Source organism: Filicampus tigris, chromosome 2 (genome assembly GCF_054856515.1).
Source record: "Filicampus tigris isolate MCC_2025a chromosome 2, RoL_Ftig_1.0, whole genome shotgun sequence".
NCBI lineage: Eukaryota > Metazoa > Chordata > Actinopteri > Syngnathiformes > Syngnathidae > Filicampus > Filicampus tigris.
The window spans coordinates 36360579-36383368 of record NC_141218.1 but is presented as its reverse complement, the minus strand read 5'-3'; the positions used below and the strand labels follow the sequence as shown (position 1 = coordinate 36383368).

At 42.7% G+C, this 22790-nt stretch overlaps 12 non-coding genes across 12 annotated transcripts; all 12 read right to left on the bottom strand.

Moving 5' to 3' along the window:
* Nucleotides 1-522: 522 nt before the first annotated feature.
* LOC147152243 (U6 spliceosomal RNA) lies at nt 523-630 on the bottom strand. Its single transcript, XR_015085981.1, has one exon. It is a non-coding gene; the product is annotated as a U6 spliceosomal RNA (small nuclear RNA).
* Nucleotides 631-1279: 649 nt separating this feature from the next.
* On the bottom strand, nt 1280-1392 carry LOC147152242 (U5 spliceosomal RNA). The gene has a single exon (XR_015085902.1). It is a non-coding gene; the product is annotated as a U5 spliceosomal RNA (small nuclear RNA).
* A 615-nt stretch (nt 1393-2007) lies between these two features.
* LOC147152241 (U6 spliceosomal RNA) lies at nt 2008-2115 on the bottom strand. The gene has a single exon (XR_015085980.1). It is a non-coding gene; the product is annotated as a U6 spliceosomal RNA (small nuclear RNA).
* Nucleotides 2116-2764: 649 nt separating this feature from the next.
* LOC147152240 (U5 spliceosomal RNA) lies at nt 2765-2877 on the bottom strand. The gene has a single exon (XR_015085901.1). It is a non-coding gene; the product is annotated as a U5 spliceosomal RNA (small nuclear RNA).
* Nucleotides 2878-3492: 615 nt separating this feature from the next.
* On the bottom strand, nt 3493-3600 carry LOC147152239 (U6 spliceosomal RNA). The gene has a single exon (XR_015085896.1). It is a non-coding gene; the product is annotated as a U6 spliceosomal RNA (small nuclear RNA).
* Nucleotides 3601-4249: 649 nt separating this feature from the next.
* On the bottom strand, nt 4250-4361 carry LOC147152238 (U5 spliceosomal RNA). The gene has a single exon (XR_015085957.1). It is a non-coding gene; the product is annotated as a U5 spliceosomal RNA (small nuclear RNA).
* A 616-nt stretch (nt 4362-4977) lies between these two features.
* LOC147152237 (U6 spliceosomal RNA) lies at nt 4978-5085 on the bottom strand. The gene has a single exon (XR_015085978.1). It is a non-coding gene; the product is annotated as a U6 spliceosomal RNA (small nuclear RNA).
* Nucleotides 5086-5734: 649 nt separating this feature from the next.
* LOC147152236 (U5 spliceosomal RNA) lies at nt 5735-5847 on the bottom strand. Its single transcript, XR_015085955.1, has one exon. It is a non-coding gene; the product is annotated as a U5 spliceosomal RNA (small nuclear RNA).
* Nucleotides 5848-6463: 616 nt separating this feature from the next.
* On the bottom strand, nt 6464-6571 carry LOC147152235 (U6 spliceosomal RNA). The gene has a single exon (XR_015085891.1). It is a non-coding gene; the product is annotated as a U6 spliceosomal RNA (small nuclear RNA).
* A 648-nt stretch (nt 6572-7219) lies between these two features.
* LOC147152234 (U5 spliceosomal RNA) lies at nt 7220-7332 on the bottom strand. Its single transcript, XR_015085900.1, has one exon. It is a non-coding gene; the product is annotated as a U5 spliceosomal RNA (small nuclear RNA).
* Nucleotides 7333-7948: 616 nt separating this feature from the next.
* Nucleotides 7949-8056, bottom strand: LOC147152233 (U6 spliceosomal RNA). Its single transcript, XR_015085979.1, has one exon. It is a non-coding gene; the product is annotated as a U6 spliceosomal RNA (small nuclear RNA).
* Nucleotides 8057-8704: 648 nt separating this feature from the next.
* On the bottom strand, nt 8705-8817 carry LOC147152232 (U5 spliceosomal RNA). The gene has a single exon (XR_015085960.1). It is a non-coding gene; the product is annotated as a U5 spliceosomal RNA (small nuclear RNA).
* Nucleotides 8818-22790: the final 13973 nt, after the last annotated feature.

Genomic DNA, 22790 nt, shown 5'->3' with positions numbered 1-22790 from the left:
ACGGCACTGAATGTATTCCACATCAGCGCTGCGAGGGGACCAAGAAATTGACTATAGGTCTCCCTTTCGAGTCCAGCCGAACAAAGTGGGCTGCAATCAGACCCTCCTCAGCAGGATTTTTGAGGTGAGATTTTGTTTGCCTCAGTTGGAGTCCAACCCACGCTTCAAACGAAACTGGAGCCTAAATTCAGCGACTTTGACCGCTCAGAAAATCTACCCATCTTTGGCATCCAGGTTTCATAGTTTTAGCTCTCATACAAGGACGAAAACATACCCAGTTTAACGTTGATGTCATGCAGTGGACTTGGCGTGCCAAGGAAATGGCTAAAAACCTGAAAAATCCTATGCAAGTCTGTCGTTACCAATGCTGAGGCTGTTGTATTTTTCTCCAAAGTATCAGACTCCGGTTTAATCAATGCAGATCGGGCAAATCTGGTCACGTAACAATCTCTGTTGACACTCTGAGCAGGGAAAAACTCGGTTCTGCCGGAGGTAGCAGCTAGATCATAGCGTGAGGCCTTCAAAATTTGGATTCGCTTCACGAAATTGCGTGTCATCCTTGCGCAGGGGCCATGCTAATCTTCTCTGTATCGTAATCCAATTTTTCATATGTGCCGCCGTAGCTAGCACGCAAAGTTCATCATGCCGCCTTCATTATATAGCATCCTTGGCAAAAAGATCCCTCACTGGCGGTGGCGACAATTGCAGCGTAACCCTGGGTAGGAAGCACCCGGATTCAAGACAAACCCCCAAATGAGGAATCTTTTCCTTGACATTGTAAGGTCGATCGGCTGGATGCGATTAGGTCTGTTCGTAAAAATGGAATCAACTGGGTTCTTGGAATTGTTCTCACACCGACAGGAAATTATACCCAATTTGAGCTTCAGGTCTTAGAATGAACTGGACGAACCAGAGAAATGGCTACAATCTTAAAATCCTACACAAGTCTGTCAATGCCCATGCCAAGGTTTTTTCCGCCTCCCAGCTATCCTGCTTGGTTGTGCTAATTGAATCAATCAACATTGTTACCCTTCACCAATATCTTTTGTTAAAAAGAAACTGCATGTATGAGCGGGTGGGATTACTTTTGCAGTAGGCTTCTCGGGCAAGAGTTGTTGGCGTTGGTCACGTGGTGAATAGTGCACAGCGCACACTAAAATCTATTTCAAAATCAAACCACGGAGGTGTCATCAAGGCTGGCCCACCAAGGGTTTAGCCATTTTACAATACCATGCTGGATGATCTGCAGCCTTGATTTATTATTTTCAACATTCATAGATGCTCTGCCTGGACAAAGCAGGAAAAAATTGGTGGAATCTCATTCTGTTACTCTCCACGGAAATCTTTAGTAAAAGGCGAAAGACTTATACGATTTGAAGAGAAACATAAGATGTGCTGCAGTCAACTACGGAAAAGAATAGTCTTTCGCTAGTACCCCTGACGGTCAAGGTGTCATTTTGCGTCTGTCGCATGATGGACGGCACTGAATGTATTCCACATCAGCGCTGCGAGGGGACCAAGAAATTGACTATAGGTCTCCCTTTCGAGTCCAGCCGAACAAAGTGGGCAGCAATCAGACCCTCCTCAGCAGAATTTTTAAGGTGAGATTTTGTTTGCCTCAGTTGGAGTCCAACCCACGCTTCAAACGAAACTGGAGCCTAAATTCAGCGACTTTGACCGCTCAGAAAATCTACCCATCTTTGGCATCCAGGTTTCTTAGTTTTAGCTCTCACACAAGGACGAAAACATACCCAGTTTAACGTTGATGTCATGCAGTGGACTTGGCGTGCCAAGGAAATGGCTAAAAACCTGAAAAATCCTATGCAAGTCTGTTGTTACCAATGCTGAGGCTGTTGTATTTTTCTCCAAAGTATCAGACTCGGGTGCTCCGGTTTAATCAATGCAGATCGGGCAAATCTGGTCACGTAACAATCTCTGTTGACACTCTGAGCAGGGAAAAGCTCGGTTCTGCCGGAGGTAGCAGCTAGATCATAGCGTGAGGCCTTCAAAATTTGGATTCGCTTCACGAAATTGCGTGTCATCCTTGCGCAGGGGCCATGCTAATCTTCTCTGTATCGTAATCCAATTTTTCATATGTGCCGCCGTAGCTAGCACGCAAAGTTCATCATGCCGCCTTCATTATATAGCATCCTTGGCAAAAAGATCCCTCACTGGCGGTGGCGACAATTGCAGCGTAACCCTGGGTAGGAAGCACCCGGATTCAAGACAAACCCCCAAATGAGGAATCTTTTCCTTGACATTGTAAGGTCGATCGGCTGGATGCGATTAGGTCTGTTCGGAAAAATGGAATCAACTGGGTTCTTGGAATTGTTCTCACACCAACAGGAAATTATACCCAATTTGAGCTTCAGGTCTTAGAATGAACTGGACGAACCAGAGAAATGGCTACAATCTTAAAATCCTACACAAGTCTGTCAATGCCCATGCCAAGGTTTTTTCCGCCTCCCAGCTATCCTGCTTGGTTGTGCTAATTGAATCAATCAACATTGTTACCCTTCACCAATATCTTTTGTTAAAAAGAAACTGCATGTATGAGCGGGTGGGATTACTTTTGCAGTAGGCTTCTCGGGCAAGAGTTGTTGGCGTTGGTCACGTGGTGAATAGTGCACAGCGCACACTAAAATCTATTTCAAAATCAAACCACGGAGGTGTCTTCAAGGCTGGCCCACCAAGGGTTTAGCCATTTTACAATACCATGCTGGATGATCTGCAGCCTTGATTTATTATTTTCAACATTCATAGATGCTCTGCCTGGACAAAGCAGGAAAAAATTGGTGGAATCTCATTCTGTTACTCTCCACGGAAATCTTTAGTAAAAGGCGAAAGACTTATACGATTTGAAGAGAAACATAAGATGTGCTGCAGTCAACTACGGAAAAGAATAGTCTTTCGCTAGTACCCCTGACGGTCAAGGTGTCATTTTGCGTCTGTTGCATGATGGACGGCACTGAATGTATTCCACATCAGCGCTGCGAGGGGACCAAGAAATTGACTATAGGTCTCCCTTTCGAGTCCAGCCGAACAAAGTGGGCTGCAATCAGACCCTCCTCAGCAGAATTTTTGAGGTGAGATTTTGTTTGCCTCAGTTGGAGTCCAAACCACGCTTCAAACGAAACTGGAGCCTAAATTCAGCGACTTTGACCGCTCAGAAAATCTACCCATCTTTGGCATCCAGGTTTCATAGTTTTAGCTCTCATACAAGGACGAAAACATACCCAGTTTAACGTTGATGTCATGCAGTGGACTTGGCGTGCCAAGGAAATGGCTAAAAACCTGAAAAATCCTATGCAAGTCTGTCGTTACCAATGCTGAGGCTGTTGTATTTTTCTCCAAAGTATCAGACTCGGGTGCTCCGGTTTAATCAATGCAGATCGGGCAAATCTGGTCACGTAACAATCTCTGTTGACACTCTGAGCAGGGAAAAACTCGGTTCTGCCGGAGGTAGCAGCTAGATCATAGCGTGAGGCCTTCAAAATTTGGATTCGCTTCACGAAATTGCGTGTCATCCTTGCGCAGGGGCCATGCTGATCTTCTCTGTATCGTAATCCAATTTTTCATATGTGTCGCCGTAGCTAGCACGCAAAGTTCATCATGCGGCCTTCATTATATAGCATCCTTGGCAAAAAGATCCCTCACTGGCGGTGGCGACAATTGCAGCGTAACCCTGGGTAGGAAGCACCCGGATTCAAGACAAACCCCCAAATGAGGAATCTTTTCCTTGACATTGTAAGGTCGATCGGCTGGATGCGATTAGGTCTGTTCGTAAAAATGGAATCAACTGGGTTCTTGGAATTGCTCTCACACCAACAGGAAATTATACCCAATTTGAGCTTCAGGTCTTAGAATGAACTGGACGAACCAGAGAAATGGCTACAATCTTAAAATCCTACACAAGTCTGTCAATGCCCATGCCAAGGTTTTTTCCGCCTCCCAGCTATCCTGCTTGGTTGTGCTAATTGAATCAATCAACATTGTTACCCTTCACCAATATCTTTTGTTAAAAAGAAACTGCATGTATGAGCGGGTGGGATTACTTTTGCAGTAGGCTTCTCGGGCAAGAGTTGTTGGCGTTGGTCACGTGGTGAATAGTGCACAGCGCACACTAAAATCTATTTCAAAATCAAACCACGGAGGTGTCATCAAGGCTGGCCCACCAAGGGTTTAGCCATTTTACAATACCATGCTGGATGATCTGCAGCCTTGATTTGTTATTTTCAACATTCATAGATGCTCTGCCTGGACAAAGCAGGAAAAAATTGGTGGAATCTCATTCTGTTACTCTCCACGGAAATCTCTAGTAAAAGGCGAAAGACTTATACGATTTGAAGAGAAACATAGGTTGTGCTGCAGTCAACTACGGAAAAGGATAGTCTTTCGCTAGTACCCCTGACGATCAAGGTGTCATTTTGCGTCTGTCGCATGATGGACGGCACTGAATGTATTCCACATCAGCGCTGCGAGGGGACCAGGAAATTGACTATAGGTCTCCCTTTCGAGTCCAGCCGAACAAAGTGGGCTGCAATCAGACCCTCCTCAGCAGAATTTTTGAGGTGAGATTTTGTTTGCCTCAGTTGGAGTCCAACCCACGCTTCAAACGAAACTGGAGCCTAAATTCAGCGACTTTGACCGCTCAGAAAATCTACCCATCTTTGGCATCCAGGTTTCATAGTTTTAGCTCTCACACAAGGACGAAAACATACCCAGTTTAACGTTGATGTCATGCAGTGGACTTGGCGTGCCAAGGAAATGGCTAAAAACCTGAAAAATCCTATGCAAGTCTGTCGTTACCAATGCTGAGGCTGTTGTATTTTTCTCCAAAGTATCAGACTCGGGTGCTCCGGTTTAATCAATGCAGATCGGGCAAATCTGGTCACGTAACAATCTCTGTTGACACTCTGAGCAGGGAAAAACTCGGTTCTGCCGGAGGTAGCAGCTAGATCATAGCGTGAGGCCTTCAAAATTTGGGTTCGCTTCACGAAATTGCGTGTCATCCTTGCGCAGGGGCCATGCTAATCTTCTCTGTATCGTAATCCAATTTTTCATATGTGCCGCCGTAGCTAGCACGCAAAGTTCATCATGCCGCCTTCATTATATAGCATCCTTGGCAAAAAGATCCCTCACTGGCGGTGGCGACAATTGCAGCGTAACCCTGGGTAGGAAGCACCCGGATTCAAGGCAAACCCCCAAATGAGGAATCTTTTCCTTGACATTGTAAGGTCGATCGGCTGGATGCGATTAGGTCTGTTCGTAAAAATGGAATCAACTGGGTTCTTGGAATTGTTCTCACACCAACAGGAAATTATACCCAATTTGACGTTCAGGTCTTAGAATGAACTGGACGAACCAGAGAAATGGCTACAATCTTAAAATCCTACACAAGTCTGTCAATGCCCATGCCAAGGTTTTTTCCGCCTCCCAGCTATCCTGCTTGGTTGTGCTAATTGAATCAATCAACATTGTTACCCTTCACCAATATCTTTTGTTAAAAAGAAACTGCATGTATGAGCGGGTGGGATTACTTTTCCAGTAGGCTTCTCGGGCAAGAGTTGTTGGCGTTGGTCACGTGGTGAATAGTGCACAGCGCTCACTAAAATCTGTTTCAAAATCAAACCACGGAGGTGTCTTCAAGGCTGGCCCACCAAGGGTTTAGCCATTTTACAATACCATGCTGGATGATCTGCAGCCTTGATTTATTATTTTCAACATTCATAGATGCTCTGCCTGGACAAAGCAGGAAAAAATTGGTGGAATCTCATTCTGTTACTCTCCACGGAAATCTTTAGTAAAAGGCGAAAGACTTACACGATTTGAAGAGAAGCATAAGATGTGCTGCAGTCAACTACGGAAAAGAATAGTCTTTCGCTAGTACCCCTGACGGTCAAGGTGTCATTTTGCGTCTGTCGCATGATGGACGGCACTGAATGTATTCCACATCAGCGCTGCGAGGGGACCAAGAAATTGACTATAGGTCTCCCTTTCGAGTCCAGCGGAACAAAGTGGGCTGCAATCAGACCCTCCTCAGCAGAATTTTTGAGGTGAGATTTTGTTTGCCTCAGTTGGAGTCCAACCCACGCTTCAAACGAAACTGGAGCCTAAATTCAGCGACTTTGACCGCTCAGAAAATCTACCCATCTTTGGCATCCAGGTTTCATAGATCTATGCTCTCATGCAAGGACGAAAACATACCCAGTTTACCGTTGATGTCATGCAGTGGACTTGGCGTGCCAAGGAAATGGCTAAAAACCTGAAAAATCCTATGCAAGTCTGTCGTTACCAATGCTGAGGCTGTTGTATTTTTCTCCAAAGTATCAGACTCGGGTGCTCCGGTTTAATCAATGCAGATCGGGCAAATCTGGTCACGTCACAATCTCTGTTGACACTCTGAGCAGGGAAAAACTCGGTTCTGCCGGAGGAAGCAGCTAGATCATAGCGTGAGGCCTTCAAAATTTGGGTTCGCTTCACGAAATTGCGTGTCATCCTTGCGCAGGGGCCATGCTAATCTTCTCTATATCGTAATCCAATTTTTCATATGTGCCGCCGTAGCTAGCACGCAAAGTCCATCATGCCGCCTTCATTATATAGCATCCTTGGCAAAAAGATCCCTCACTGGCGGTGGCGACAATTGCAGCGTAACCCTGGGTAGGAAGCACCCGGATTCAAGACAATCCCCAAATGAGGAATCTTTTCCTTGACATTGTAAGGTCGATCGGCTGGATGCGATTAGGTCTGTTCGTAAAAATGGAATCAACTGGGTTCTTGGAATTGTTCTCACACCAACAGGAAATTATACCCAATTTGAGCTTCAGGTCTTAGAATGAACTGGACGAACCAGAGAAATGGCTACAATCTTAAAATCCTACACAAGTCTGTCAATGCCCATGCCAAGGTTTTTTCCGCCTCCCAGCTATCCTGCTTGGTTGTGCTAATTGAATCAATCAACATTGTTACCCTTCATCAATATCTTTTGTTAAAAAGAAACTGCATGTATGAGCGGGTGGGATTACTTTTGCAGTAGGCTTCTCGGGCAAGAGTTGTTGGCGTTGGTCACGTGGTGAATAGTGCACAGCGCGCACTAAAATCTGTTTCAAAATCAAACCACGGAGGTGTCATCAAGGCTGGCCCACCAAGGGTTTAGCCATTTTACAATACCATGCTGGATGATCTGCAGCCTTGATTTGTTATTTTCAACATTCATAGATGCTCTGCCTGGACAAAGCAGGAAAAAATTGGTGGAATCTCATTCTGTTACTCTCCACGGAAATCTTTAGTAAAAGGCGAAAGACTTATACGATTTGAAGAGAAACATAAGATATGCTGCTGTCAACTACGGAAAAGAATAGTCTTTCGCTAGTACCCCTGACGGTCAAGGTGTCATTTTGCGTCTGTCGCATGATGGACGGCACTGAATGTATTCCACATCAGCGCTGCGAGGGAACCAAGAAATTGACTATAGGTCTCCCTTTTGAGTCCAGCGGAACAAAGTGGGCTGCAATCAGACCCTCCTCAGCAGAATTTTTCAGGTGAGATTTTGTTTGCCTCAGTTGGAGTCCAACCCACGCTTCAAACGAAACTGGAGCCTAAATTCAGCGACTTTGACCGCTCAGAAAATCTACCCATCTTTGGCATCCAGGTTTCATAGATCTATGCTCTCATGCAAGGACGAAAACATACCCAGTTTACCGTTGATGTCATGCAGTGGACTTGGCGTGCCAAGGAAATGGCTAAAAACCTGAAAAATCCTATGCAAGTCTGTCGTTACCAATGCTGAGGCTGTTGTATTTTTCTCCAAAGTATCAGACTCGGGTGCTCCGGTTTAATCAATTCAGATCGGGCAAATCTGGTCACGTAACAATCTCTGTTGACACTCTGAGCAGGGAAAAACTCGGTTCTGCCGGAGGTAGCAGCTAGATCATAGCGTGAGGCCTTCAAAATTTGGATTCGCTTCACGAAATTGCGTGTCATCCTTGCGCAGGGGCCATGCTAATCTTCTCTGTATCGTAATCCAATTTTTCATATGTGCCGCCGTAGCTAGCACGCAAAGTTCATCATGCCGCCTTCATTATATAGCATCCTTGGCAAAAAGATCCCTCACTGGCGGTGGCGACAATTGCAGCGTAACCCTGGGTAGGAAGCACCCGGATTCAAGACAACCCCCAAATGAGGAATCTTTTCCTTGACATTGTAAGGTCGATCGGCTGGATGCGATTAGGTCTGTTCGTAAAAATGGAATCAACTGGGTTCTTGGAATTGTTCTCACACCAACAGGAAATTATACCCAATTTGAGCTACAGGTCCTAGAATGAACTGGACGAACCAGAGAAATGGCTACAATCTTAAAATCCTACACAAGTCTGTCAATGCCCATGCCAAGGTTTTTTCCGCCTCCCAGCCATCCTGCTTGGTTTTGCTAATTGAATTAATCAACATTGTTACCCTTCACCAATATCTTTTGTGAAAAACAAACTGCATGTATGAGCGGGTGGGGTAACTTTTGCAGTAGGCTTCTCGGGAAAGAGTTGTTGGCGTTGGTCACGTGGTGAATAGTGCACAGCGCACACTAAAATTTCTTTCAAAATCAAACTACAGAGGTGTCATCAAGTCTGGCCCACCAAGGGTTTAGCCATTTTACAATAGCATGCTGGATGATCTGCAGCCTTGATTTATTATTTTCAACATTCATAGATGCTCTGCCTGGACAAAGCAGGAAAGAATTGGTGAAATCTCATTCGGTTACTCTCCACGGAAATCTTTAGCAAAAGGCAAAAGACTTACACGATTTAAAGAGAAACATAAGATGTACTTTAGTCAGCTACGGAAAAGAATAGCCTTTCGCTAGTACCCCTGACGGTCAAGGTGTCATTTTGCGTCTGTCGCATGATGGACGGCACTGACTTTATTCCACATCAGCGCTGCGAGGGGATTAAGAAATTTATTATAGCTCTCCCTATGGAGTCCAGCAGAACAAAGTTGACTGGGTTGTGGTGCATTGCTGTTCCACGAGATTCTCAGATTTGTCCGAAAATTATTAAATGGCCTCGCCCCAGCACTGCTCGAGGTGCCGAGGACCAAGTGGAGCCTCAGAGGGAATCGAGCCTTTTCCTTTGCTGGTCCTTCCCTTTGGAATGACTTCCCATTGGATGTTAGGCAAACCCCCTATCTTTCCCCTTTTCAAACCCGGTTGAAGACACATTTCTATTCTCTGGCTTTTGGTCCGACCTGAAATTTTCAGCTCCTTTCCGGTGTCTATTGTATGTAGTGTTTTATGTTTATTTATTGATTCCATTTTGTTGTATTATGGCATTTTTTTTTGTTTGTATGTAATGTGCTTTGTTACAGCTCCAGCTATTATGAAATGCGCTGAATAAATAAAATTGTATTGTATTGTATTGGGCTGCACAGTGGTCAACCACATTCCAAAAACATGCATGGTAAATTGATTGGACACTCTAAATTGCCCCTAGGTGTGATTGAGCGTGGTTGTTTGTTTGTCTCTGTGTGCCCTGCGATTGGCTGGCAACCAATTTAGGGTGTCCCCCGCCTACTGCCTGAAGACAGCTGGGATAGGCTCCGGCACGCCCGCGACCCTTGTGAGGATAAGCGGAATAGATAATGGATGGATGGATGTATTGTATTGTATTATATTGTACAAGTAAAGGAGTTCCCAGTCTTTGACATGCTAGCGCCAATTAGCACATTCGACCCTTGGAATCGCACTCAAGTTAAAATCAAGCAAGTAAAATATGAATGGACTATAGCATTAACGACTCCGCTAAAAAGATAAAGTAGTCGTAAGACGGTTGTTCAACGATAATGTATATACAAGAGAGTCTGCAAGAGATGTTACTTCACTTACATTGTATGAACATTGAAGGCTAATGTATGTGTATCAACAATACTGCTTTGGGGTAGTAGCGAATGCAAATAAGCATTTATAATGCACTACTGGAGGAGCAACTGCACATTACGCTACATAACGATATTCACAAAAACAGCGAACTGTTTTTTTTTTTAAATAGGTTTAAAACAATCAATAATTACCAATATTGACTGAAATGAATGAAATAATTTGTGACAGTTTTTCAGACATATCGCCCAGGCCTTCTAAGCATATTATGTTTAAAACTGAGTTTATTTAATCTTTATATTTACCAGTTTATTCCAATAGTTATGTTGACCTCTTATTAAAGGTGAAGTGTTATGTTAAAATAAAATAACCCAAATTAATTTTCGTCCAGGTAATTGTTTTCATTAGTTAACCCATTAAGGACGGGAGCGCATAACCAAGTTTCTACCACTAGAGCCGGGAGCGCTGTTGCGTCATTCTACCTTTAAAGCCGGGAGAGCGGATACGTCACTTTCTTTTTTCAACCCAATTCTCCGTCTCTTATCCAATTTAATGCATTAGAATATACATTTGACGGTGTCGCGAGACCACGGAGCATATCGAAAAAAAATTTCGAGCCATAGGAAGGCTAATTGATGGCCGGGAGCTTTGATTAAAGTAATTAACGGCAGTGATATGTAGACGACGTGCACGACCAGTGGAACCAGTCGAACGTGATATGAAATGGTTTGTAAACAATGACGATATTGACGTCTTTGTAACAGAATAGAGGATGGTAGTTACCACTCGATTAAAAAAAAAAAATTAAAATACTGCTTCTCTTGCACTGACACATTATTTTTGCATCTTTTCGATTGAAACAGTAAATAATAATAAATTCTACCTGTGTGAAAGCCACATGTCGAAGCTCTTTAATTCTTTTGGAATTATGTTTCTGTCTGCTACAGGGGCTGAGATCTTAATCATTTTGTAAGTGTTGAATTTCTGGGAGAACTTCAGGTTTTCAAGGGTAATTCCAAAGGCGACCTTAGGTTTTGGGGAGCTGTTGAGACAGGTCCTTAATGGGTTAAAAAGAAAAAAAATCTATAAATATCGTTATTGACCAATACAAAACACTTAAATCGTGATATACTTTTCAGCCATATCGCCCAGCTCTAGTCTAATGCATTTGTTGTAAATTGAAGGGATTCTTGTGGTATTTACACTCCAGGATATAAGTTTGAGAAGTTTCACAAAAAAATCTTGCAACATACAAAGTCAGTTTGGCTAAAACAACCTCTAATGTGTGAGAAACATGTCCTAACTTCACCTTTATGACCAACTTGGGGCCCTGTCAAGCCCAGTTAAACCCACAGATTGTTTGAATCTGTGTGTGTGTGTGTGTTGGGTGGTGCAACTATTTGTGTGCATGCGTGTGTGCGTGTGTTTGCGTGTTCCTGTGCATGTGTCACCCTTCACACCAAAATCCCTGAAACAAAATCCTCAGAACAAAATCCCCAGAAACCTGAGACTTGACAGTGATGATGCATGCACAAGCCCACGTACACACATGCACACTATTGTCCACTGTCTTTTCCAAATGAATGCCTACTTTCTCCAGAGTGCGCTTTTGTAACTCCCTCATCTGTGTCCTGCTTACATTCTCTCCCTGTCCAGCCTGCACGCATACCTGCACAATAACAGGACAATGTGAGTTCAGACATACAAGAAACAGGAGGCAAGGATTGTCGCCTGGGAGTGCAACATTTTGTGGAAACGTAAAAATACAAATGACAGGTGGTCACAATGGGTCAGCATCTCTCCTCTGCATCACAGCTATACAACTGATTTGATTATGATTAAATGTACAACCATGTTTATTTTGTCAGTTGCTATAAAGTGTGAACATGTTGAACATTACACTGTGCACAATGTACAGCACAACAATAAATTGGATCTGAAAGTTCAGCACCTGCTTTGTCCAATAGAGAGAGCAAAAACTCACTATTCTAAAATAAAGGTATAATACTCACTATTATCTCAAATTTCTTTCACCTGCCTACGTTGGAGTAGCAGAAGGCTAGAGTTTAATAATTCTCACTCAACTCAACTTTATTTATAGAGCACTTTAAAAACAACCTCGCTGCATACAACGTGCTATCAGCGCTAGGCACTTGACACTTTTTTGCCAGTCTGGCTGCGACCCTCCACCCTTGACCTGGGTACCTTTCCGGCCGCGACCCCCCGCTCTTATTCATAAAAAATAATCACAGCCGCCTCGTTCCGCCCCCCGGCTCAAAAAAAAAAACAAAACGTGTCCCGTGATTGACGCCACCGCAGGAGAGACTTTTTAAGGATTGCGGCAGAGGCTTTTTAAGGATCATTAGCTGGCTAATTTGCTATTCGAACCCGCTGTGGACACGCTTCAAAATGCGCCAGTAGTACTTTCCCAACTGCGTGTGCTTACTTTCATTGCGAGCCCCGGGGTTGGTTTTCTCGTATTGTCTAATTACTTGGGTCCACTAGACGGCCAGAAGTCGCAGTCAACAAGTTACTTATTTATTTTCCACACTTCCCTTCGTTCATGGCCTTCAAAATAAAAGCATACCAGCAAACCGCTATACACAGCAGGTTTGCTATGGCGTAGTTACAGAAGTAGGGAAGACACCAGAAGAAGTGCATGAGCTCCACCTTGATGTGCCAGCGTCATACTTGAGTGCTGGGCGCAGCTTAATATACTCCTGGACACAAGTTGTTTTGAAACAGTTGAGTTCCAAGTTGGGGGGCATTGCTTCAAAAAGACAGCGACAACAATGGGTATCGTGCCCTTCTACAACCATAAAGGGACCGAGATGACGAGACTATTTAATTTTATTGCCAAACTAGTTTGCTTTGCAGCAGCAACGAGCTGCGTGCTGCATCCTCCTTCTACTCTTCTCCGTGTGGGAAACTGTATGTCATCGCAACATGTGACATAATGGACCGATCTGAGCAGCAACAATTCCTCATGTGTGCGTGGCATGTGTTGCAGACCTGTCACCAACAGCACAATGCATCGGTCATATGAATCAATGCGGCAGTTGTCGCTCGCGCCGACGCAAGAGTAGAAAGAAGCCTAAAAAGAAGCCTTTCACTGAGTAGGCGGAAATGAAATTTGGCTGCCTTGCGACCACATCAAACGCATGAGGGCCGATTAGTGGGCCGGACTAAAATCCACTTAGTCCAGCCATTTTTTCAGTTTTGTCAGCCCCCCCCCCAACTCCGCCCCAAAAATGGGCCGGGCATAAAAGCATAAATTAAAATCATTGACCTATTTAAAATCCACTTTTGAGACTTTTGGCTTTAGATAAGGGGCCTGGGGGACCACGTCAACAGAGTGGGATGAACAAGAGCCACTGGGACCAAACACCATAATTTCTGTATTCTTTTCATTGAAACTCAAGAAGTTCATTGCCATCCAGGCCTTGATTTCCTCCAGACAGGACAAAAGCAGCCTTAAGGAGAAAGTGTTCTTTTTGCTCAGCAGCACATCACCCCTCACTGTCACCCTAATAGCGAAAGGAAATACCCTGTTTTCTTAAGATGGAATCCTGGGGCAGCAAATACAATTAAAACAGCAGGGGTCCCAAAATTTAACCCTGTAGAACACCATACGATGTGGGGCAGAGCGTGACATAAAGCCACCAAGGCTAACAAAAACGGTTTTTGCCTGCCAAGTAGGATCTAAACCACTCTAGAGCGCTACCACTAATACCCACCTGGTGCTGCAAACAAGCCAACAGATTACTGTGATCCACTGCATCGAACACTGCAGTCAGGTCCAACAAGACAAGACATACTAGTCTGCAATGTCATTAGCCACAAGGTTCTCATTAAAACCTCTAACAGGGCTGATTCAGTACTATGGTGCATCTTAAAACCTGACTGGAAACCTCCATGATTTCATGTTCATCCGAGAAAGATTTCAACTGAGTGTGCACCACTTTTTCCAGATGCACAAAAAAAAAATAGTGCTAGTGCAGTAAAAAAAAATAGCAGTTAACCAATTTATTGTGCTCTCTTTATTGTCCTCTACGCATGTATTTTTTTTTTTAAAACAAACACAAGAAATAAATGAATCTGTATTGCATTAAACAATATCAGATTTATTATACGTGAATGTTTTGGTCTTATAGTTATGCTTGTGCTAAACTAAAGGAAAATGAACCATGAATTACTGTGAAAGACCAATCAAAACTCATCCAATAGAGTTGTTAACTTACTAAACAAACACTTTGCAGTGCAGTGTTCACAAAATTTTACCAAACAAGTGTGGTGTAAACATAAATCAGATTATGCAAACAAAGCCTTCATTAAACAATGATAGGTAAACATGTGGAATTTTTAAGCACACAGACACACACACACACACACCCACACCCATGCACACACACACATACACACACACACGCACACACCCCCGCACACGCACACACACGCACACACACGCACTAATACGCTTCACGTCAACAAAGCAAGTGACTTGGAGTCACTCAGTATGACAAGACCAGCATACACTCTCCTCTTGGCTCCTAAAAAGGGGTCTGGTAGGCCCCTGCAGACACCTTTGAGAACTGTAGCAAACAAGATCAGGGATTTTACCGCATTCACGCTGTGACGATAATGGGGTCAATTTATTTAATTAACGGTGGCTTGAATTTACTGCCTGCAGTACACTCAAACGCCTTTGGGGCACCACGCCTATTTTTGCATTAACCCATTAAGGACGGGAGCACATAGCTGCGTTTCTACCACAAAAGCTGGGAGCGCTGTTGCATGTTTCTTGTTTTAAAGCCGGGAGAGCGTATACGTCAATTTCTTTTTTTAATCCAATTCTCGGTCTCTTAGCCAATGAAATGCATCAGAATATACATGTGACGTTGTCGTGAGTTGTCGGAGGATATCCAGAATTTTTTTGAGGAGTAATGGAGGCACAGTTGACCGTGAGAGCTCTACTATAAGTCACGGCAGTGATATAAATGACACGCTCACGGACTTTAAAGCCGGGAAACAATCCAAACGTGATGTATGGTTAAACGTCTTTGAGGAGAACACAGCATGGTAATTACCACTCTAGTTTTTTTTCCCAACTTTATTTATTGAACATTTTTTCCAAGCAAAACCCAACATACAGTGAATTTGAAATACTCTAAGTCATATTTTAAAGAATATTTTAAATGTCCACTAATCCACCCTCATCCCAATCCACGGACCATATAACCAGACACACACACACACACATACATACACACACATGCTTGTCAACAAATTAGGTACAGCTCCCCAGAGGGGGGGAAAAAAACATTAAAAAAAAAACCTAATTGTAATAACAGATGAAAGAAAAATAAAGACAACTAAAGAAAAAAAAAAAAACGCATTATTCATCCTCCAAGTCAAAAGGAATATTCAAACGCTCAATATGTTGAACAAAAGAATCCCATATGTCATGAAATGTTTTTACAGAGCCATGGATTGAACACCTCAACTTTTCAAGCTTCAGATTATAAAATACCTCTCTCACCCAGCGAATATGTGAAGGTAGATGGGGAAGCTTCCATTGCAGCAAGATTAGCCTGCGGGCCAGAAGAGTCATAAAAGCCAAGGCTAGTTTAAATATTTTTGGTAGCTCCACATTCGGGGGGATACCAAAAATCGCGGATAGGGAGTTGGGAGGAATAACGCAGCCATAGGCATTACTAAGTGGTTAAAAAATAAATGCCCAAAATGGCGCTAATTGGCGCATGACCAAAACATATGAACATGGTTTGCTGGGGACAGATTACACCTACCACATGAGTCGTTCACAGAGGAGTACATTTTTGACAGCCTAGCATTAGTATAGTGGACCCTGAATAGAACTTTGCATTGGATAAGTCTGTGATGTACACAAATAGCGGATGCATGAACAAGAGACAAAGCCGAGTTCCATTGTTGTTCAGTTAATTTAACACTAAGGCTTTCCTCCCATATATTCTTAATGGCTGTCAAGGACGATGAGGATGCCAACCAAATAGACCTGTACAACACAGGAATACATCCCTTAACAACAGGGTTCACAGAAAGAAGAGTGTTGAGTAGTTTCAGGGGGGCGATTTGGGAAATGAGGAAAAAGTTTCTTCACAAAGTTCCTAACCTGAAAAACACGAAAAAGATGATCCCTCAAGAGGTTAAATGAAGTGGAAAGCTGTTCAAATGAACAAAACATATTGTCTCCATACAAATCATTAACTGACTTTATCCCATTGTTGTACCAGACCCGGTATATTGGATCAGTTCTTGATGGTTCAAAAAAACAGTTCCTATAAACAGAAGTCCGAGAGGGGCCCGAGAGCCCAACCTGCTTCCTGCATTGGTTCCATATCTTTACAGAACTCAGTACGATGGGACAATCAAATAGGCGTGATAGTGGGAGTGGAAGTTGCGCGCATAAAAGTGAATGCAACGAAAATGGTGATAGTCCCTTTTCTAAATCCACCCAGCAAGGAAGCAAGTCCAACTCCTCGCACATCCAAAACAGAAGTTTGTGTATGTTAGCTGCCCAGTAATAATATCTAAAAACCGGCAAGGCAAAACCTCCTTTGTCCTTGGGAGACTGCAAAACCGATTTTCGAATCCTGGCCGCTGTCATGTGGTGCGCCTCGTCAGGGTGATGTGATGGTGTGAATCTATGTTGGTTAAAGCCCTAGTACCATCAAGAGTGGAACGCCTAATGTGCAATTTCATATTTTGAACACTAGATGTATCGATTGACGACGATAAACTTGCCAGCTCGGACAGCCCTATATAAAGTCTAAAAAGTTTAAAAGCATAGATTCTAGTGAGAAAGTCAATGCTCATATAATTGGTCCTCAATAACCTAAGCACAGATGTGCTACAAGTTTAAAGAAGCGGTATATGTTGCTTGCTCAGAAACTGCTTTGTGTATTAAATAGCCCATGTGAACTGTCTCTCAAAGAATGTTACATGCGATGTAAAAGGGAACAAGAATCATCCTGTTGTCTACATAGGAGAGAATGTGACAATAAGAAATGTATTTATATGTTATCCATTATATTGCTTACTTGGATATACAATGTTAAGTGCTCAGATTATTTTATCATGAATTGTCTTAGAATGAGTGTCTTGAATGGTCACAAGGTTGATCCATTTGTCACAAACATGTTATTCACTTTCGAGCACCTGTTTTGTCACAAACATGTTATTCACTTTCGAGCACCTGTTTTGTCACAAACATGTTATTCACTTTCGAGCACCTGTTTTGTCACAAACATGTTATTCACTTGGAAGACAATGTACTTGTTGATCCCTAGATAATGAAGGGTTTGCTAAAGTTAGTCCATAATTAAGTGAGCCAAAAAGAGCCCTGTTTACAAAGAATGATCAAACCGACACAGACTTTCAGGAAGGTGATGGAAAAACACAGGCTGGTTACCTCATCAAACCACTGAGAAAAACAACTTTGACGCATGCGTGGTTAGCTGAAGGGACAACGCCTAAACCATGTTTTTCTCAGTACAAAAGTTTTAACATACACAGTTAATGTAAGAACCTCCCAAAAGCCAGAGACTATAAAAAGGGAAGCCATTAAGGCTCCAGCCCCTTTTTTCTTTCCTCCTGCCGCGGTTACAAGAAGATGCTTCGACAAGGAGATAGATTTGCATTTTTCTTGGGACACTTTTCTAACTCCCAAGCAAGAAGGATTATTTCTCCTCCTTTTTGGACATATCCAAATCACTGCTTCAATAAGGTAACTGAATAGAATTCACTTTATATAGTATGCTTAAGAAATCGGCCAGTCGAGCATTTGAGTTTCTTACTTACCAATAGTTCCTTATTTTAATCAGGTTTGGGGCGATTAAGATTTGATCACTCTTGAGAGCTCACTTAAATTAAGACTACTATTTAATCATTTTTATTCCCTTTGCCTATTATCACTATTATTTCATGTTTTATCATTTTATCCAATGTTACACTTGCCTTTAACATTAATTTTTAATTTTACATTTTATCCTATATTATTAAGGAAGTCATTATTATTGCTTTTATGACTGAATTAAACTCATATCATGTAATAAAATTTACAATCATCCAATTTTCTTGCTTATTGACTATATCCTGCCTATAAGGAATTGATGGTTGATAATAAATTATTGTTTGATTACTTACGTTATTAAATTAAATTTTATGAATTTATTTTAACACTACTAATGTCATTCTACTGATTAATACAATTACATCAAGTAACTTTTGCTGAACAAACGGCTAAGACCTTAATGATAAAAGGTCTCATTATCATCCCATGAAATTAATTAAATAGCATATTCTGGCTAGATTTAAAACAAATCCATACAGTTTTAACAAAGACTGTTAAACTTCCTAGGTCAATAACAAGTGCGACGATTCAAAATGAGTAGGAAGCCGCTGTAAAAGTATAGTGGTCATATTAGTAATTCTTAACTCTGTTACTCATCAAGAATGATTAAATGACTGAGAATTGGATTGACTACACAAATCGAAAGGCGGTTGGCAACCTCGGCGAATTCCTCTCGATACCGGCTAGGAAACGTTTTGGAGCGAGCAAGGGTAATGGGGAAAAGTAATACCCGTTGAATGGCGTAGCCTGTCAGGATTTTCCCGATAATCCTGCGGGTAAGCGGAATCTGACACCGGTTTACCAGCCCTTAGGAACATTGAAATAAGCTTGTCCAACTTGTCAAAAAAATACTTTGTAAGGAAAACAGGAAGGTGTTGAAATAAGTACAGGAACTTTGGGAGCGTCACCATCTTGATCAAATTTATCCGACCTACAAGTGAGAGGGGTAGTGCTGACCAGCGGTCAAAATCCCCCTCTGTCTTGACGATGAAAGAATTGAAATTGTTACGAAATAGATCTGACAGAGAAGAGGAAATCTGTACACCCAAATATTGGAAGCCAGGGGTTGACCACTTAAATGGTGATATAGAATGGGAGAGATCTTTAGCAGAGCTGTTAATGGGCATCAACTCGCTCTTATGATAGTTGATCTTATAACCAGACACACTGTCATATTCATTCATAACCGCAAAAAATATGGGGAAAGAGGAAACAGGGTCTGAGACATAGAGAAGAATGTCATCTGCATACAAAGAGACCTTATGGACTGTATCCGCATGTGTGGTGCCTATGAAGTCGGACTCTGAGCGTAGACAAAGGGCTAAGGGTTCTATTACCAAAATAAATAACAAAGGGGAGGCGGGCAGCCTTGCCTAGTGCCACGATGTAAAGGAAAAAAGGGAGACAACATATCATTTGTCCGGACCGAAGCTTTCGTAGAAGAATAAAGAAGTTTGACCCAGTCTAAGAAAGCCCCGCAGAGCCCAAATTTGTCCAGAACCCTGTACAAAAAGCCCCATTCAACCCTGTCGAAGGCCTTCTCTGCGTCGAGTGACACCACAACCTCCGGCGCCAAGGAAATTTTAGAAGTGATGATGTTGAGAAGTCGTCTGGTATTAGATGAAGACTATCTACCAGGCATAAAGCCAGTCTGATCTGGTCCAATGATAAATGGTCAGTCGAGAGGCAAGAATCTTCGAAAGAATTTTAAAATCAACATTTAAAAGAGAAATAGGCCTACAACTGCCACAAATCAAGGGATCTTTGTCCTTCTTAAGAAGTAATGAAATGGTGGCCTCTGACAGGGTATCAGGGAGAGGGCCAAGTGCAAAGGCTTCATTGTACATGTCTCTCAAGATGGGACAAAGCAAAGATGAAAAAGTCTTATAATATTCAACAGTGAAAACATCAGGTCCAGGGGTCTTGCCGCTCTGGAGTGAGACAATAGTCTCCTGGACCTCTACAAGCGTGATAGGGGCACCCAAAACTTCTACATTAGCATTCTCTACTTGAGAAAAGTCAAGCTTGTCCAGTACGTCATCAGGAGGGGCAGGAGCATATGAAGTGCAAAGAGTGGCATAAAACTCTGCAAAGGCATGGTTTATGCTGCTCAGATCCGTTATGGTAGCCCCTGAAGCAGATTTTATCTTTGGGATTACTCTGGCAGATGCCTCAAACGTTGCCTGATGTGAAAGAAGCTTCCCATCTTTATCGCCAGACTCATAAAAACGCTGTCCGGATTTCAAAAGTGAAATCCTGACATTTGTGGTGGTAGCAAGATCAAAGTCCATCTGTAAAGTTGTTTATAAACAGAGGTATCAGGATTAATACCATACTGTTCGTCAACCGCTTTAAGGTCCCTAAGAAGAACAGAAATAGTAGAATCATTCTCTTTTTTCCTATTAGAGACAAAAGAGATGAATTAGCCTCTGATATAGGCTTTAGATGCTTCCCAAAGAGTGCCCCTAGTTACATCCGGTGAGTCATTAACCTCCAAATACACAGAAATCTGAGATTGAATAAATTGTTTATAACATTCTTCAACCAGAAGCACAGAATTAAACCTCCACATTTTAAGTGAGGCAGTTCAAGTAAGCAAAGCCATATCAATGGATGTTGGTGCATGATCAGACACTGCAATACTGTGATAGTCCACACAGATGACTTTGAAAGCTATCGAACATCTAAGAGAAAAAAATCAATGCGTGAGTACGTATGGCGAACATGAGAAAAAAAGGAGTAAGTCCTAGCATGTGAAAATGTATGTCTCCAAGGATCAGTAAGACCATATTGCTGAGAAAGAGTCAGCAATGTCCTTGCCGACCGCATAAGCGGAACTGTCTTATTAGATGAATGATCCAGTACCGGGTCCTGAACAAGGTTAAAATCACCCCCCATAATTTGATAATGGTTTTGAATATTCCGAAAAGCAGTAAAACATTCGTAAAAAAAGAACTACTGTCCCAATTAGGGCCATAAACACAAACTAGTAAAAGAGAAGCACCATGAATTGTTCCAGAAACCATAACATACCTGCCATTTATTTCGGGAACAGACTTATCCATCACAAAAGGAATGCCTTTTCTGATAACTATAGCAACACCCTGTGCCTTACTGTTAAATGTAGAGTGGTACAGTGCCCCAACCCAAGACTTCTTAAGTCGCGCTACTTCCTTATTAAGCATTTGAGTCTCTTGGGTAAAACATATATCAGCCTTAAGCTGGTTCAAGTGAACCATTACTTGCCCCACATTTGTAGCAGTCCCCATCCCCCTCACATTCCACGAGACGAATCTAAGCATATTGTGAGCAGAGAGCATACCTCAAGGGTGAGAATTTGTCAATGTGTACTGGTGAACACTGATAGGATTCTGAGCACAAGGAAGGAACAAATATAGTATTTGGAAAGGAGAAAAAGAACAAAAAATAAGCAATCTAAACCATGTTAAAAAAAACCCAATAATAATAGTAAAATAAAAAACAATAATGACAAGCCACATACACAAACAGCACCATACCAAACAACAAAGAACCCCATTGGCCACAAACAACCCCCATATGTAAAAAAAACGATGTGTCCAATACACAAAGGTGTCTACAGCACCAACTATAAACTCCCAACACAAACCGCAAAAGTTAAGTTGATTGGACACTCTAAAATGCCCCTAGGTGTGAGTGTGAGTGTGAGTGTGAGTGTGGATGTTTGTTTGTCTCTCTGTGCCCTGCGATTGGCTGACGACCAATTCAGGGTGTCCCCCGCCTACTGCCTGATGACAGCTGGGATATTCTCCAGCACACCCGCGACCCTTGTGAGGAGAAGCGGTATAGATAATGGCTGGATGAAAATATAAAAATAAAAAATAGATAAATAAATAAAGAAAATATATTCGCAATTCAGACGTAGACAAAGATGTTAACAGAAGGCCTCAGACGGGTATCGTAAACAAAAACATAAGTAAATATAAAATAAAGAAATTAAAAGTGGAGTAAGCATTGCCCATTAAGTAATTCAACAATTGTAAATAAGAATATAATGTAACGAGTGAAATGAAGGCAGCATGGGAGGAGTGTGCGTGTCAGGTGTGTGGGCGTGTGTGTGTGCGAGAGAGCGCAACCTTCCTCCCCAGGTGTCCCTCATCACGGCGTGATGAGGACCGGCCAACGGAAGCCGAGCCGGGGCCATAAATACGGCGCCATTGGAGGAGGAAAAAGAAGCAGACCCGCAGCATGCGACCGGCAGTGGAATGCACACCCGCAAGGAAATCAAGACGCTGCAGCGAGAGAAGGAGCGACCCGCGGTGCCACGCACCGACGAGACATCACAGCCAACGGGAGGTGGAGCATTCGACTATTTAGTAGTAGTGGGACCGACCCAAGGGTGCGCATGCTTTTTTTGACCTCCTCCCCCCTGTTCTTACTTGGTTTTAGTTATTCTCTTACTATTGTTGCTATTTTTTTCGTATTTTATTGTGCAGGCCCAGGTCCCCTTGTTTCAGTTTCTTCTACTAAGACCCAACACGGTTCAATAAAACTTGTTAATCAAACCACTATCTCGTGTCCATTGTGCTGTGTCTCGAGGGTATAAAGTGGCCATATCTCGGCCCGCTACAATAACTTGAAAATAAAGTAGCTCCCTGTACAATAAACAAGGCTACAAAACATTCGTTTAAGCAAGAGCTGAAAAAAAACAAAAAAAATATGATGAAAAACGAAAAGTCTTTATACTAGTATGATATTAAAGTCATGTTGATTGCTAGCACGTAGCAAATAAACGGCATTAAAGTTAAATAACGCTAGCTCACAAGGAGGGCTAGCATGCTCTCAATGACCCGGCATGGTCCAAAAATCAGTGATCCACCGACAAACCCGCATCCTGACGAATCCTCGAGTCGGCAAAGTCCGTGGCTTCCTCCACTGAGGGGAGAAATTTCCTCGTCCCATCTTCGAGTACGATGAACAGCTTAGCTGGGTACCGCAGGGCAGGCTTGAGGCCCATATCGTATAGTCTCTTCATAACGCCTCGGTATGGGGTGA